The following is a 13,663-nucleotide window of genomic DNA, read 5'->3' as shown; positions in this document are numbered from 1 at the left end:
GAATGGGTGAATTTGGACGCAATTTCTTTCTTGCGCTGTCACTTTCTCCACTGCGTAAAAGACTAAATACATTTGCGCTGTAAATGCTAAGATTATTTTGACAGGCCACAGGCTAAATAAAATTGCTATTAGTAGGACGCACAGCAGAATATTGAAAGAAGGGGGCACCAAGGCCACCGTGGCCTGTAAACCTCTGATTTTCAAAGGGGCCTCACGGCCAACGCAAGGGCCGCCGTGAAATTCCTACCCTGCTAGCAACATACATCTGTCCTTTGTCAAATGTAGGCCTATTATGTTCCAAGTAGCCTATGCGTTAATTCTGCTTCATAAAGTTGAACAAATACATTTGCTTATTTCACAGAAAATATAAATAGCCAGATAGGGTCTACAGTACAGAGTTGGTAAGTTATGGTAGGCCCGATGGCAGGGCTGTTATGAGAGTATTAAAATATGGGATATTCTACGGGAAAACATTAAAACGGCAAGACAGCGGGGGAAAGTTAAAATACGTGATGCACGGAAAAAGTTGGCATGCATTGTTTCGGTCCCTGTGCACAGGGATTATTTGTCATATTATTAATCACATATGATTATTTGTGAAATCGTGCAAACAGGCACATTTGAAAAGGAAGGACTGGTAGCATGCAAGCTCACGGGAAAGATTGATTTAAGAACGTTATCACAGTGTGTGGCTGTGCCGGGGAAGACAGCAATTGGCAGGGGAGGGTCATGTCTTTTTTTAACAAGGAGGGTCATTGAACAATTTCTAGCAGGCAAGAGAGGGTCATGCAACTTTGACTGAAGCACTCAAAATTCTCTCCGTGGCCCCTTCAATAAATAACGAACAGTCCCTAGATTGCTGCTGGGCTATATGTCTTGGTTCATGTCTGTTAACAACTCATTGCCATCAAACACATAGCCTATCTGGGTTGCATCCATTACAAACAAACATGCAGTGTGAACGTCTGGGATTGGGGAGAGCACTAAATGCTCTAAACCGAATAAGCACGTAAGTCAAACCTTTAAATGAAAATAACTCTTTAATAATAATAAAAAAAATTAAAACGCTTAATGAAGTAAACTTCAAAAATCGTTTATCGCCTGTAACTCCGTGATAACAGGACGTAACAGGAAGGCATTTGGCTGAGCAAAGGAGGTTAATATGCTCTATATTTTGTCCAAATGATGTCTGTCTATCATCGTTGCACCTCGAGAAAAGCAGAATGTTTAATTTGTCCCCTGCGTTTCTTCTAACGGCTGCAAACGGGATTCACTCCAAATATTTCTTTATTAGGGCAGGCCAGGCATATTTCTGGCTATTAAATTATTTCTAAACCAGTCTGCTAAAGTCTGTAGTGAAGTCTGTGTAGGGTTTTCCAGGCTCCATTTCTTTTACTGAGACACCCTGCTCACTTGAGCCATCTACCGGGTTGTTTGGGTTGTTGCAGTCTCACTGGAAAAAATACAAATTAGAGTCGATATGGATACACAGGATCCCACGCTGACCCCATGAGTGAAGCTGGCCAAGTCGAAGCACTGCCCACTGTAAATAAACTTGACTTGACTTGAACTAATCACCAACTGCTGCAAATCTGGGTTGCATAGAGTCAACCAATTTCTGGCACCTATGAACAGGTATTTCTGCCGAGAATGAATGAATCACATTCCACAGTTCCTGTGATTTTTAGGGTTTTGCTTCAGAAAGTTTCCAAAGGGATTGAGCTGGCCACTCCATTACCATAATCCTTTATGTCTGGAACCAAGATTTTGCTCACTTACTTGTGTGTCTGGGGTCGTTGTTAAAAACCCCCTTTTCAGGGGCATTTCCTCTTCGGTATATGGCAACATGATCTCTTCATGTATTTTGATGAGTTCAAACTGATCCTTGACCCTGGTATACAATACACAAGTCTAACACCAGTCTTTGAAAAACATCCCCATAGACCATGAATTTTTCATCATGCTTCACAGTAGCCTGGGTGCCATTCCGAACTAAGTCCCGCCCACAACATTTGAGGTCGGGAAGTTCGGTCTGGCATTGTTCCATTGTGGTGGAAGTATGCTCGCCCTACATGTATATCGGACGGACCAATCAAATCAGGCTTTACGATGATGGACAGGTGAGCAACAGCGCCTGGTCTATCACGTCATCTGAGCACGCTTTGATTAGGCTTACTGTATGTTTGGGGGGGGGGGGTTTACGGCGTGACACATGAAAAGTCCATAACAGCATAACTAAGCCATCGCACGCAAGACTGGGGTCACACGAGGACACAGCAGGGTGGTCCATTCCAAACGTATAAAAAAACGTATGTTTTAAGTCTAGACTTAAAAATAGGGAGGGTATCTGCTAATCGAATTGAGGAAGGGAGATTATTCCAGTGGAGGGGTGCGCGATAGCAGAAAGCTCTGCATCCTACTGTCGTTTTTGAGATTCTTGGAATTACAAGAAGGCCAGTATTCTGTGATTGTAGTGGTCTGGGCGGGTTATATGGGACTAGGAGATCTTTAATATATTCTGCTGCCCGGCTTTGTATGTTAGAAGTAATATTTTGAAGTCAATGCGACTATATATTCATATTTTTTAGTTCTAGTGAGTGTGCGAGCAGCTGCGTTTTGTATAAGCTGTAAGCTCTTTAGACAGGTACACCTATGCAAAATAGCAGTGCTCCCTGTTCCTTGTTCCTGGTCCTTGTTTCCTGTACCCTGTTTAAAGAGCTCTCTTATATATATACACACACACACACACATACACACTAGAGAGAGCGCAGAGATATAAAATCCAAACCTGGGGCCGGATTCACAAAGCATTCTTAAGACAAAAATACTTCTTAAGTGGTGCTTTCTTCTTATATTTTGTCTTAAGAACAAATTTAAGAAGATTTGATGATTTGATATTCATGAATAAAGTTCTTATGTTTTTTCTTAACTTTCTTCTTAAGATGTTTCCTAAGAAAACACTTAAGAACAAATGAGATTCTTGAAAACAAAGTTCTTACATTTTTTCTCAATTTTCCTCGTAACTTTAAGACAACCCTGCACCTGTCTTAAAAATGTTACAGTGTAAAGTTGAGCCTCTTAAAGTCAACACATTTAACCATTTTAGACAGCTTGTTTGAAATAGCAGTCTTTATTATGTGTACTTACAATATATAAGCTTAACAGCTTACCATTTATTGCTAGTTTCAGCTTGCTGCTATTGTTTTCGGTAAGCCCTCTGTCTACTGAAAACTGGCATAACCGAAGGGTTCTTGGCAGCATGTGACGAACATGTTTCATTTCTTAAACACAAAATCCATGGAAATTACTACATTTTCTAGTAAATATTGCACATTTCAACCTAGAAATACCTAGGGTATTGTGTCCGTATAGGTGACAAAACCACACAAATAGTCAGCAATTGTGTTGGTGTTCCACAGGGCTCTACATTAGTCCCCTCATTGTTTAGTTTGTACATAAATGACCACCCTGAAGTTTGCCCACCTTCTGTAACTTGTCAGATGTATGCTGACGACACGGTCATCTAGGGTTGGGCACCGAAACACGGTTCTAATATGGCACCGGTGCCGATGCAAACGGTAGTAACTGCATCAAATAACAACGTGGATTTCGGTGCCTCATTTCAGTGCTTAAATAGCGTTTTTTTGGGGGTATTTTTTATACGAGGCATCACTGCATGTCATGCGCCATCTCTAACGTCTTGCTCTGATAGCAACACATCCATATACAGTTATCTAAGATAAACACTGTATAAACCAGAGGGGTGCACCATATAGGCGAAAGTGGACAGTGTTTGACAGCTTCATGGAGCCCAAGTAGCTTACTTTAAAGCGATATTGCGAGCTCCTGTCAAAATCTAGCAGTGGGCCTAACTACACACAAGCAAAAGGCTATGAAAGCACATCAATTCACATGTAACTTCAGATGTAACTACATCTTGTATTTGTAAATTGAAATAGGAATGCATTGTGTTACCATTATCATTTGCACATTTTACGACAGCCACAGATGCAGGGAGTTGCATGGCATCCCCAGCCCATCCCCATCCGGCAATTCCCCAGCTATAATGGCTATAATCTGTATAAATAAACCTAGATTTCCATTTTGCTAAAATACATGCCCTGAATTAGGCTACAAATACAGCTGCTTGGGCAGAAAAATGATCTGGGAGAGAATGAGATCCAAATCAAATTGATTCACTACAGTAAATTACTTCCTACTAGCCTGATGAACCAGACCCACATTATAAAGTAGGGTCTGGGGACTCACCGTTCACAGTGCTCAGTCTGAGGGGTGGGATAATCGGTTGTCTGTGTAAATTCCCTGCACACAATAGGATAGCGCTACAACTCATTAGTCCCATGTGTTTTCCCAGCAGCGGAGCTAGTTGGCTAGTTCAAACTTTTGCCAACTTAAAAAAAGCTTAACTCGTGTCACGCTATTCGCAAACAGCAACATCTTGGTTTTCAAGTAGCAGGGAATTGATGCCAAACTGTTTCAACTCTGTCATCAATCATTATGTTAAGCCTGCCTAACGATTCTATACACGATGTGATTGACCCTAGCGAAGATTAATTTTTCCAGCTTGCAAGCCAACGGAGAGTTGCTAGACTAGCCCGGGCAGCACGGGTGCGTCTAGATTTCTATGCTAACTTCCTACCTCTCCGGACCCCAAATGCTTAGATGAGCCATCAACAAACAATATTAGGTAAGGATTTGACAAAGGTAAAAACACCAACTACAGCTTCTTTTGTTAAAAAATTATAAAATAAAGATGTTTTTTTAATACTTCAAAATAACAAATGAACCTTACATTTTTCAGTAGCCATAGGTATGTAGATTTGAACAAAATCTGGTTTGGTTCTTAACGGAAGCATTTAATGCCTTCAAAATCCGTTTTGTTCACCATGCTGGGAGTTTGGTGCTGGGCTGGTGGGTGCCTATTTCCGCCCACTCACACAGCACATCAGCGGTTAGACTGAGAATTCTCGTCACAAAATCAAAATTCCACTGGAGCTCCAAGCAGATTTGTACACGCAGCCTTACAGCACTGTTTATAGGTCTTCAAGTCACAGTAAAATGTAATTTTTGGTAAATAGCTAATTTAGATACACTTGGGTATGGGTGCTTACATTTCTTTAGGAATCAGCCATTTTGGTTTGTATAGAAATGACTATTAAGAGACACATACACATAAAAGGGCAGAAATAGGTGACGTTCTGATAGAAATGTTGGAGCTAGGTTTAGTGTACATAGAGAAAATTTAACATCAATCATGCACAAGTCACATGTGTGAAGGTTAATTAACACATGCTGATATGTAGATGTAAGATGTCAAGTTTTTACTTGTAGAAGCAGTAAATCCTTCATATGGGACATGTACAGTGAGTGGCTGTAACAACACAATGTCAGCACAAGCTAACACTCCACTTGCAGCTGCTGCCAGACTTCCTGCACGGAATCATTCCTCTTGGTACTGGATCTAGATAAATAAGCCACTGGTCTGTGTTGACCACCATGCCTTTGACATAACGCCCCAGACATGTACCCTGCTTTTTTCACACACAAACAAGTCAACAAGTCATAGTCAACAAGTCATAGGCAAGAGCAGAAGCAGAGGCTGCCTGTTTTAAATATGTAAATGTCTTAATATCACGATCGTCAAGTCACATTTGTCAGTCAAATTTTTATGCATTTGCAAACTTGAGAGAAGAATGCTGAAGTACAAAAGTAGAGAAGATTTGCTTTTTGTCACAAAAGTCACAAACTCCTCCTGTTGTGCAGAGGAGAAAACCTGTCAAAGACTTAAAAAGCACCACTTTTGGAAAAAATATGTCTTTTGTGATAATAATAAATAAACCAATACAAGGTGTGTTGGACATAATGTAATATTTGGCATTTACACATACCTCAACTAAATTAAAAAATCCACATGGGGATAAGAATATTGAGTTTTCAAACAAATATCTCAGACCAGATGTCAGGTCTACTACAGCTGCAAAGTAACTTTACTTGTAATCACGATGGCTATTTAAACATTCTGAACTGCATGTCCTAATTCAGGGATCGGCAACCCGCGGCTCCGGAGCCGCATCTTTGATCTCTCTGATGCGGCTCAGCTTTTGAAATTAATTAATCACTTGACTCTGTAACCGGAGCTGCACAATATCGTTACATTCGCGGTTCGTTGCCATGTCAATATCAAATAAAATCACCGATTTTGCTCCATTTCAGTCAACGAGAACACTTTGTTGATTTGTGCGCTTGCTGTAGGCTAGATAAGGAAAATGTCAAAAAGGAAACGTCAGCGACCACAGCTTGCGAGCGCGAAAGAAGCGGGCTGAAATGGGAAAGTTTCCATCCGAAGACTGATTCTGAAAACGCTAAATGAACTGCCCGTTATAGGCCTATCACACACTGGAACGAGTTAGTATTGCTGTGTTAACCATGTTCGGTTCCACTTGCATGTGAGAAATCTCTCACATATGAAAATATAAAGACAAACCTGCGCTCACGTTTAAGGGCAGTTTAGACAAAACTGTCACATCCATAACCCCAACACAATGCCATGGTATTTAGTTGCCGTTATGGATATGACAGTTTTGAGTGGAGTTGCCCTTAAATGGTGACAGCCTCAATTCTTGCATGAAACTTCGCCTCACTGAATATGAGCCAGCCAGACTCCAAGGCCTTCACCAAATCTCTGGTAGGCCTAATGTTCAATTTCGCCAATGACATGTCAACGAAAATTGAGTGTTGTGTTGTTAACTATGTTACTTTGCATTCAAGGGACACTGGAAAAATAGGGGGTGGTGTTTAGCCTACATGGGAAGCCTAAGGCCTATACTTCTGTCATTCCACTTTACATTTCAAGTTACTTGCACATTAAAACTAGTAGAAAATGTATAGGCTATTTAAAAATCCTCTGTTGAATGAAACTGTACAGTATGTTAACTGTAACTGTATGTTAAATATCCAAACTTTTTCTTGTAACAGTCTTTATGTGGCTCTTCAGAGATTAAAAAAAAAAAAAAATTTGGTAAAAGTGGCTCTCCAGGCAAAAAAGGTTGCCGACCCCTGTCCTAATTGGTACCATTTTTCTAAGTATTCAGAATCCGGGGTCTCATGAAAAGATGTAATAAATCACAAAATGCAAGCATTCTGGAGTTTCCTTACCTCCCTGGACTGAGACTGGAGAAGTTTAATACCAAACTAGGTTGTTTGCATTTGTGTCCATGCTGGTCAAGTAAGTCTGGAAAAACAAAGCTGATGGTTTTGATGAAACTCTGTCAACTCAAAAAGCCAGTATAGTACAACATTTTAAACAATGCAGGTGATTACACATTTTGAATTATTTCAGGGATTTTTTTTAAAGGTAATTTACTACAATTGGATGAACATAAGGTCACAGTGACCTTGACCTTTGGCCACCAAAATCTTACAAGATCTATTTAGACCTCTCTCTGACTGTCACCATGGTCTTACAATGAATGATGCCACCAGGCTACCTGTGTGCTAGCCCAGCTGATGGTGTTTGGGCTGGTATTACACAGCTCCATCCCACTACCTCTCTTCCTGCTGCAGATGTCTTCTGCCAAATGCTGAGAAAGGCTTGGAATACTACTGGCTGAGCACCACCATTTATCGCAGGTTGCAGAAGACTGGCTAAGGCATCATACCCACCAGAGACTGGGTTGGGGGTTATGCCACCAGTAAAGGGAAATGGCTGCTCTAACTTCCCTTGGCCCATCAAGATAGATAGATAGATACTTTATTGATCCCCAGGGGAAATTCAAGGTCTCAGCAGCAGCATACATACAACACAAACACATTCTTTAACAGCAGAAAGAGTAATTAAAGTATATAATATAAAAACACAACTAAGCAGTAAGGACAGTAGAAGATAAAGAATATGCTAAATATACTAAAATACAAATTATACTAACACTTAATACAATATATAAAAATATATACTAAAATACAAATTACAAAAATACAGATTATACTAACACTTAATCTAAATCAATTCTAAAAACAGTATCCACATAGTGGTGATTAATAAATCAGAGGCTTTGCAATGACTGAGGCAGGGACTGAGCCTGTGATTCTCTGTGCATAGTAAGGTATGGTAAGGTGCTCTGTGTGAATGAGTGTCATGGTGGTAGTGCAATGGTGATAGTGGTCATGGTGATAGTGCAAATGAGTAAGTCAAGAGTGCAACAGTGCAGAAATAAAGTAATGTAAAGTCTATATATCTATATATTTAACTATTTAAGAAAATGTATAAGTGTGGCCACAGTTCGGCTGTGGCATGGAGGGGGGGGGGTTATGCATATGTGCTGATGTGCTAATATAGCACGCAAACAGTGAGGCATAAAGACAGTGGTACAAGTGGCTAGTGGACAGACAGTACCAAACATGGAGGGGGTGAAGAGGCAGACAGACTATGCAGAGAAGTCTATCTCTCCTCTTCCCTTAAGTGAGGCATTGAACAGTTCAATGGCCCTGGGGACAAATGACTTTCTCAGTCTGTCAGTTGTGCAAGGCAGTGAGATGAAGTCTCCAGCTGATCAGGCTCTTCTGCTTAACAATAGTGCTGTGGAGTGGGTGACACTCATTGTCCAAGATGTTGATCAGTTTGTTCAGGGTCCTTTTGTCAGATAGTGAAGTGATGCAAGGATGACAGCCGACCCACACTGCCCTCGGAGGAAGTGCGACAAGACTGATCACCTGGCTTGTAAGGCTTATAACGCGTCCCCTCATGCTGCTCGGTCTGGAAATGCCTTGGCTATCCTTTAAGCTGCTGTTAGGAAAACTGCTAGTGCGAGTGACCAGGACACCAAGGACCTCATAGATGCTGCCTTGTCTGCCCTTGCCCAGCTAACTCGGGATGTAGGCTTGGCCATGTCCTCAGTTATTCTCATAGACAGGACTGCTCTCCCTGAGAACATCAAAAGGGAGCTCGTAAATATGCCGATACAGCCTGGGAATGTGTTCCATCCCAACTCACAGACCATACTGAGTAAGGCTTAGTCATCATTGCATGCTTGTGAGAGTGTTAACCCTTAAAGGAGTACCGTCACACCGGTGTGACGGGAATGTTGAGAAATGAACATTCTAAAGAATATCTGGGTTCATTGAATTCAACATAGAATTTTAGAACCTTCAATTGTTGCGGAACTTAGTATGTTCAAAAACCTACACCTTTAAGGGTTAAAAGGGCATTCCAGTGCCCCGTGCCTAGAACGGGCAACCGTCAGCACATACATTTGGAAACACCAGGAGCCCTGGTCGGGTTACATACACCAGAGAGCCAACAGGCAAGGCCCTGTCCAGACTGTACATTACCAAGGGCAATGTCTACCCCAGTCAGTGGCAAGTCGGGTGGCCCAAAGTGGACGCCGCCTCAGGGGTCCAAAAACCCGAGGGGGCCATACATAGGATTTCTGGGGCAGTCGCTGAGGCTTACTCCCAGCTATGCCTGGTCAGTTGGGAGAAAGATAATTCAGAACCTTGGGTACTGGAGACAATTGCAAGGGGTTACAGACTCCAGTTTTGGCAGCGACCTCCACCTTTTTCTGGGTTCCATCTTACACAGTAGAGGACCCAGTTCAGACAAACACTTTAGCGGAAGAAGTGGCAACACTGCTTCAGAAAGACGCCATAGCCAAAGTGTGCACCAGCAAATTATTCAATGTATTTCCTTGTCCTGAAAAAAAGACTGCACCACATTTTAAACCTCCGCCGCTTGAAAATTCACATGAAAATCTTGCCAGGCGAGTGGTTCACCATGATCTACTTAAAAGATGCCTACCTCCATGTCCAAATTTGTCGGGAACATCGGCCATTCCTCCATTTTGCCCTCCAAGGGCAGGCACACCAATTTCAGGTCCTGCCATTTGGCCTCTCCTTGTCTCCAAGGGTATTCACCATCACATTCGGTCTCTTGGCTTCCAGGTTAACTTGAAAAAATATTACTTGAATCTAAGGCAGGAATTGTCCTTTTAGGCTTCTAGGTCTGCTGACCAACTCCAGCTGGTTGTGCCTCGTTCTAGGCTAAAGAGCAGAGGGGACCGGGCTTTTGCGGTGATTGCACCAAAGCTCTGGAACGAAGCTGCCCCAACATATACGCCCTGGCTCCCTCCTTTTGAGTGTTTTAAATCTCACCTAAAAACCCATTTTATGCCCTGGCGTTTAACACAGTCTGATTGTCTTATGTATTTATTTGTTTGTTTGCCTGTAAATATTGTTATCATCACTTCTTGTTGTACTAACTTGCCTGTCCAGCACTTTGGTCAGCTGTTGTTGTTTTTAAAGTGATTTATAAATAAACGTGACTTGACGTGACTTGACTTGTACGGACAGACAGCTTTACTGCTATCTACCACGTCAATCACCTGGGGGGCACAAGATCTTAGTGTTGCCTCAAGGTCTTTCCATGCCTGGCCTTGCTAAGAGCGTTTTTTTTTTATCCCCAGTGTGCTGAACCAAGCAGCGGATCTCCTCTCCAGGATTGGGCCTCTTCCAGGAGAGTGGAGACTGCACCCAGAGGTAGTCACAAGTTTGCATCGAGAGAGACGACCCATTGTCAGATGTGGTTGTCCCTGAGTCATTCGTGCAGCCCACTGGGGCTGGATGCACTCTCACGAGTGGCCGGAAGGATTGTTATACGCCTTCCCTCCAATACCTTTGATTCCACAGGTATTGGACAGAATCTGGGGTCCTACAGATTTCTATTAGTGGCTCCACGGTGGCCGGCAAGACATTGGTTCCCGGCTCTCTTCTGCACCTTGTTCCCCTCCTCAGTCCCTGCCTCAAGAGTTAAATCAGTCTGTTCGGGAGACTATAAGCAATGCTAGGGCACCCTCCACCCATGCAAACTACCAAAAGTGATGGATGTTGTTCTCTACCTCCTTGTTCCTTCAGTCCCTCTTGGATGCAAGGGGGGATGGTCAGGGGGGCATAAGGGGGCGGTGCCCCCTCAAATAAAATCTGACCACCATACAGGCTATTATGTTTCTATTTTGTTGTTATTATGACCCGCTTACTGCGCCGGCGGTCATATAGGTTTAGTCAGATTTTTTTTTTTTTCTTTTTTTTTTTTTCTTTTTCGCGATGCCCAAATTTCCATCAAGGATTCCAGGACACTGAAAAGACTGGGGTACACGAAACTTGGTGGGCATGTAACCCCACATGGATAGCATGGAACCATCGTTTTTCGTTTTGATCTGTAGCCCCCTGGCTGGACTGGACCCCGAAAAGGAGGGTAGGGCAGACACAGTTTTCTGTGAATATCTCGAGAACCGTAGGGTTTAAGAGGACCATTTTTTTTGTATGTTGATCTCAAGGGGCCATGTCAACCCATTCCATAACCACTCATTTCATGTATAGCCACCTAGTTAAACACAAAAAGTAAAATTAGGTGTTGTAATCGCAGGTATCTGTGACCTAACATAGTCAAAACTGCACAAAATTGAAGTGTAGGATCATTATGACACCCTTTGTATGCACGCCAAGTTTCGTGGAATTCCGTTCATGGGGGCCACAATAAATTAATTTATGTTACTATACACCAACTGGCCTGTAGGTGGCCGGAGACAGTTTTCTGTGAATATCTGAGAACCGTTGGGCCTAGGAGGTCCACCTTTTCATGTATGTTGGTCTTAAGGGGCATGTCAACCCATCCCATTACCACTTATTTCATGTATAGCACCACATAGTTAAAAAATTAAAAGCAAAAAAAATTAGGTGTTTTCATCACAATATCTCTGGCTGACAAGGGCAAAACTGCACGAAATTAAAAGTGTAGGATCATTATGACACCCTCCGAATGCATGCCAAGTTTTGTGTACTTTCGTTCATGGGGGCCTTACAATAAAATAATGTATGTGTACATTTAGTGACGTACACCAACAAGGATTCCGGGACACTGAAAGACCGGGCACATAAAACTTGGTGGGCATGTAACCCCACATGGATAGCATGGAACCCGTTTTTCGCTTTGATCTGTAGCCCCCGCTGGACTGGGCCCCCGAAAGGAGGGAGGGCAGACACAGTTCTCTGTGAATATCTTGAGAACTGTAGGGACTAGGATGACCATTTTTTTTTCCTTATGTTTGTCTCCAGGGGTCATGTTAACCCATTTCATGTGCACACATGTGCACAAACAGATACACACACACACACATACATTCACAGTAATCATAATGCATGACACATACTCACACAGTAGACATATGTACGCTTGCATGCACAGGCACATACGCAGGCACACACACAAGCACACACACACACACACACACACACACACACATAACATAAACATGTACATGCACACATGCACACAATTCAAGAATTTCTCAGAATTATGAACAGGCAAGATGGAGGTGGGGTTGTATAAAATGAATTTTACATGTGAAATCTATGAACTAATCATGTTTTGGTACTTGTTGTCTAGCAGATATCAGTGAGAATTGAGTGTGGATAATGCAATTTAGTGAGACAGTTAGAATCATATAGGCCTTCCAGCGTGATTTATTTTTGTGGAAAAAATGTGCTGGACTGGGCGGCGGTCATATTTTGTACCGCTCTGCGGTACATCTAGTTTCACTTAGATCTTCTTTCGTTAGTTAGGCTACATGCAGCAGCATAAAACTCACACAGCCTCTCCTTGCTCCACTCTCACACACACACAACGGAGACTCCACTCCATGGCCTAGGCTAGCCTCATTAGCGGAGGGAGCGGGGGTGCAGTCGCTCCGGGCCCACGGCTGCCACGACCCACGACCGCAAAAGGGGTCCACCTTTGGCCAAATCTATCTTGCTGAATTGTTGTATATAACGTTGCTTATTTGCACTGATTGCTGGGGGAGGGGGGGGAACGCTACGCCTACTAAAGATGCCGCTGGTCAAGTGCGCTCACAATGGGAGCTCGTATGTCATATGCTGTAAATTAAAAAGCCCGCAACAGGCATTCTCCCTCTCACGCTACACTGCTGTGTTTTAAAACCGAAACTGATGCCACAGCTGGTCTGGGTTTGCTGAATTAGCCTAGGCTACAGGCTGCATTTATTACAGAAAATTAAGCGACAGCAAGTAGGCCTAGTCTACACTGTTTACAGATAGGAGCTTAAGTTTACCGTGACAACAGCTGTCACTAGTTCACATCGTCATAGGCTGTGCACGAGTAAACGGTAAAAAAAGTTATGAAAGCCTACCGCAAGCCTCTACCCTTTTGGGTGTGTTAATAGAGCTGTAGGTGCACTTAGTTGTTAGCGACTGACCAGGTTGCTTTTTAAAATTAAATGTGTTTCTTAATGAGTTTTCTATACTTTCTCCAAACCAATCAGGTTTTAGGCCCAATTATTCCACCATTACTGCTCTCACTAAATTTGTTAATGATGTTACATCTTCTTTGGACAATAATATGTCCACTGGAGCAATATTTATAGATCTTACCGAAGCGTTTGATCTCATTGATCACTATATTCTCCTTGATAAATTACATAACATTGGTCTTTCTGAACAGTCCATTTTATGGTTTCATTTCTTTCGACAAAAACCACCAGAAGTCACCATTTAAGAAGTATTTTTTTTGCGCGCGGGAGGGGGGTGCCTCTTACGATCAACAGCACCGCAGCTGGAAAATATTCTAGGGGAAACA

The sequence above is a fragment of the Alosa alosa genome, chromosome 22, assembly GCF_017589495.1.
Source record: "Alosa alosa isolate M-15738 ecotype Scorff River chromosome 22, AALO_Geno_1.1, whole genome shotgun sequence".
NCBI classification, from domain to species: Eukaryota; Metazoa; Chordata; class Actinopteri; order Clupeiformes; family Clupeidae; genus Alosa; species Alosa alosa.
Note: the sequence above shows the minus strand (reverse complement) of the source record.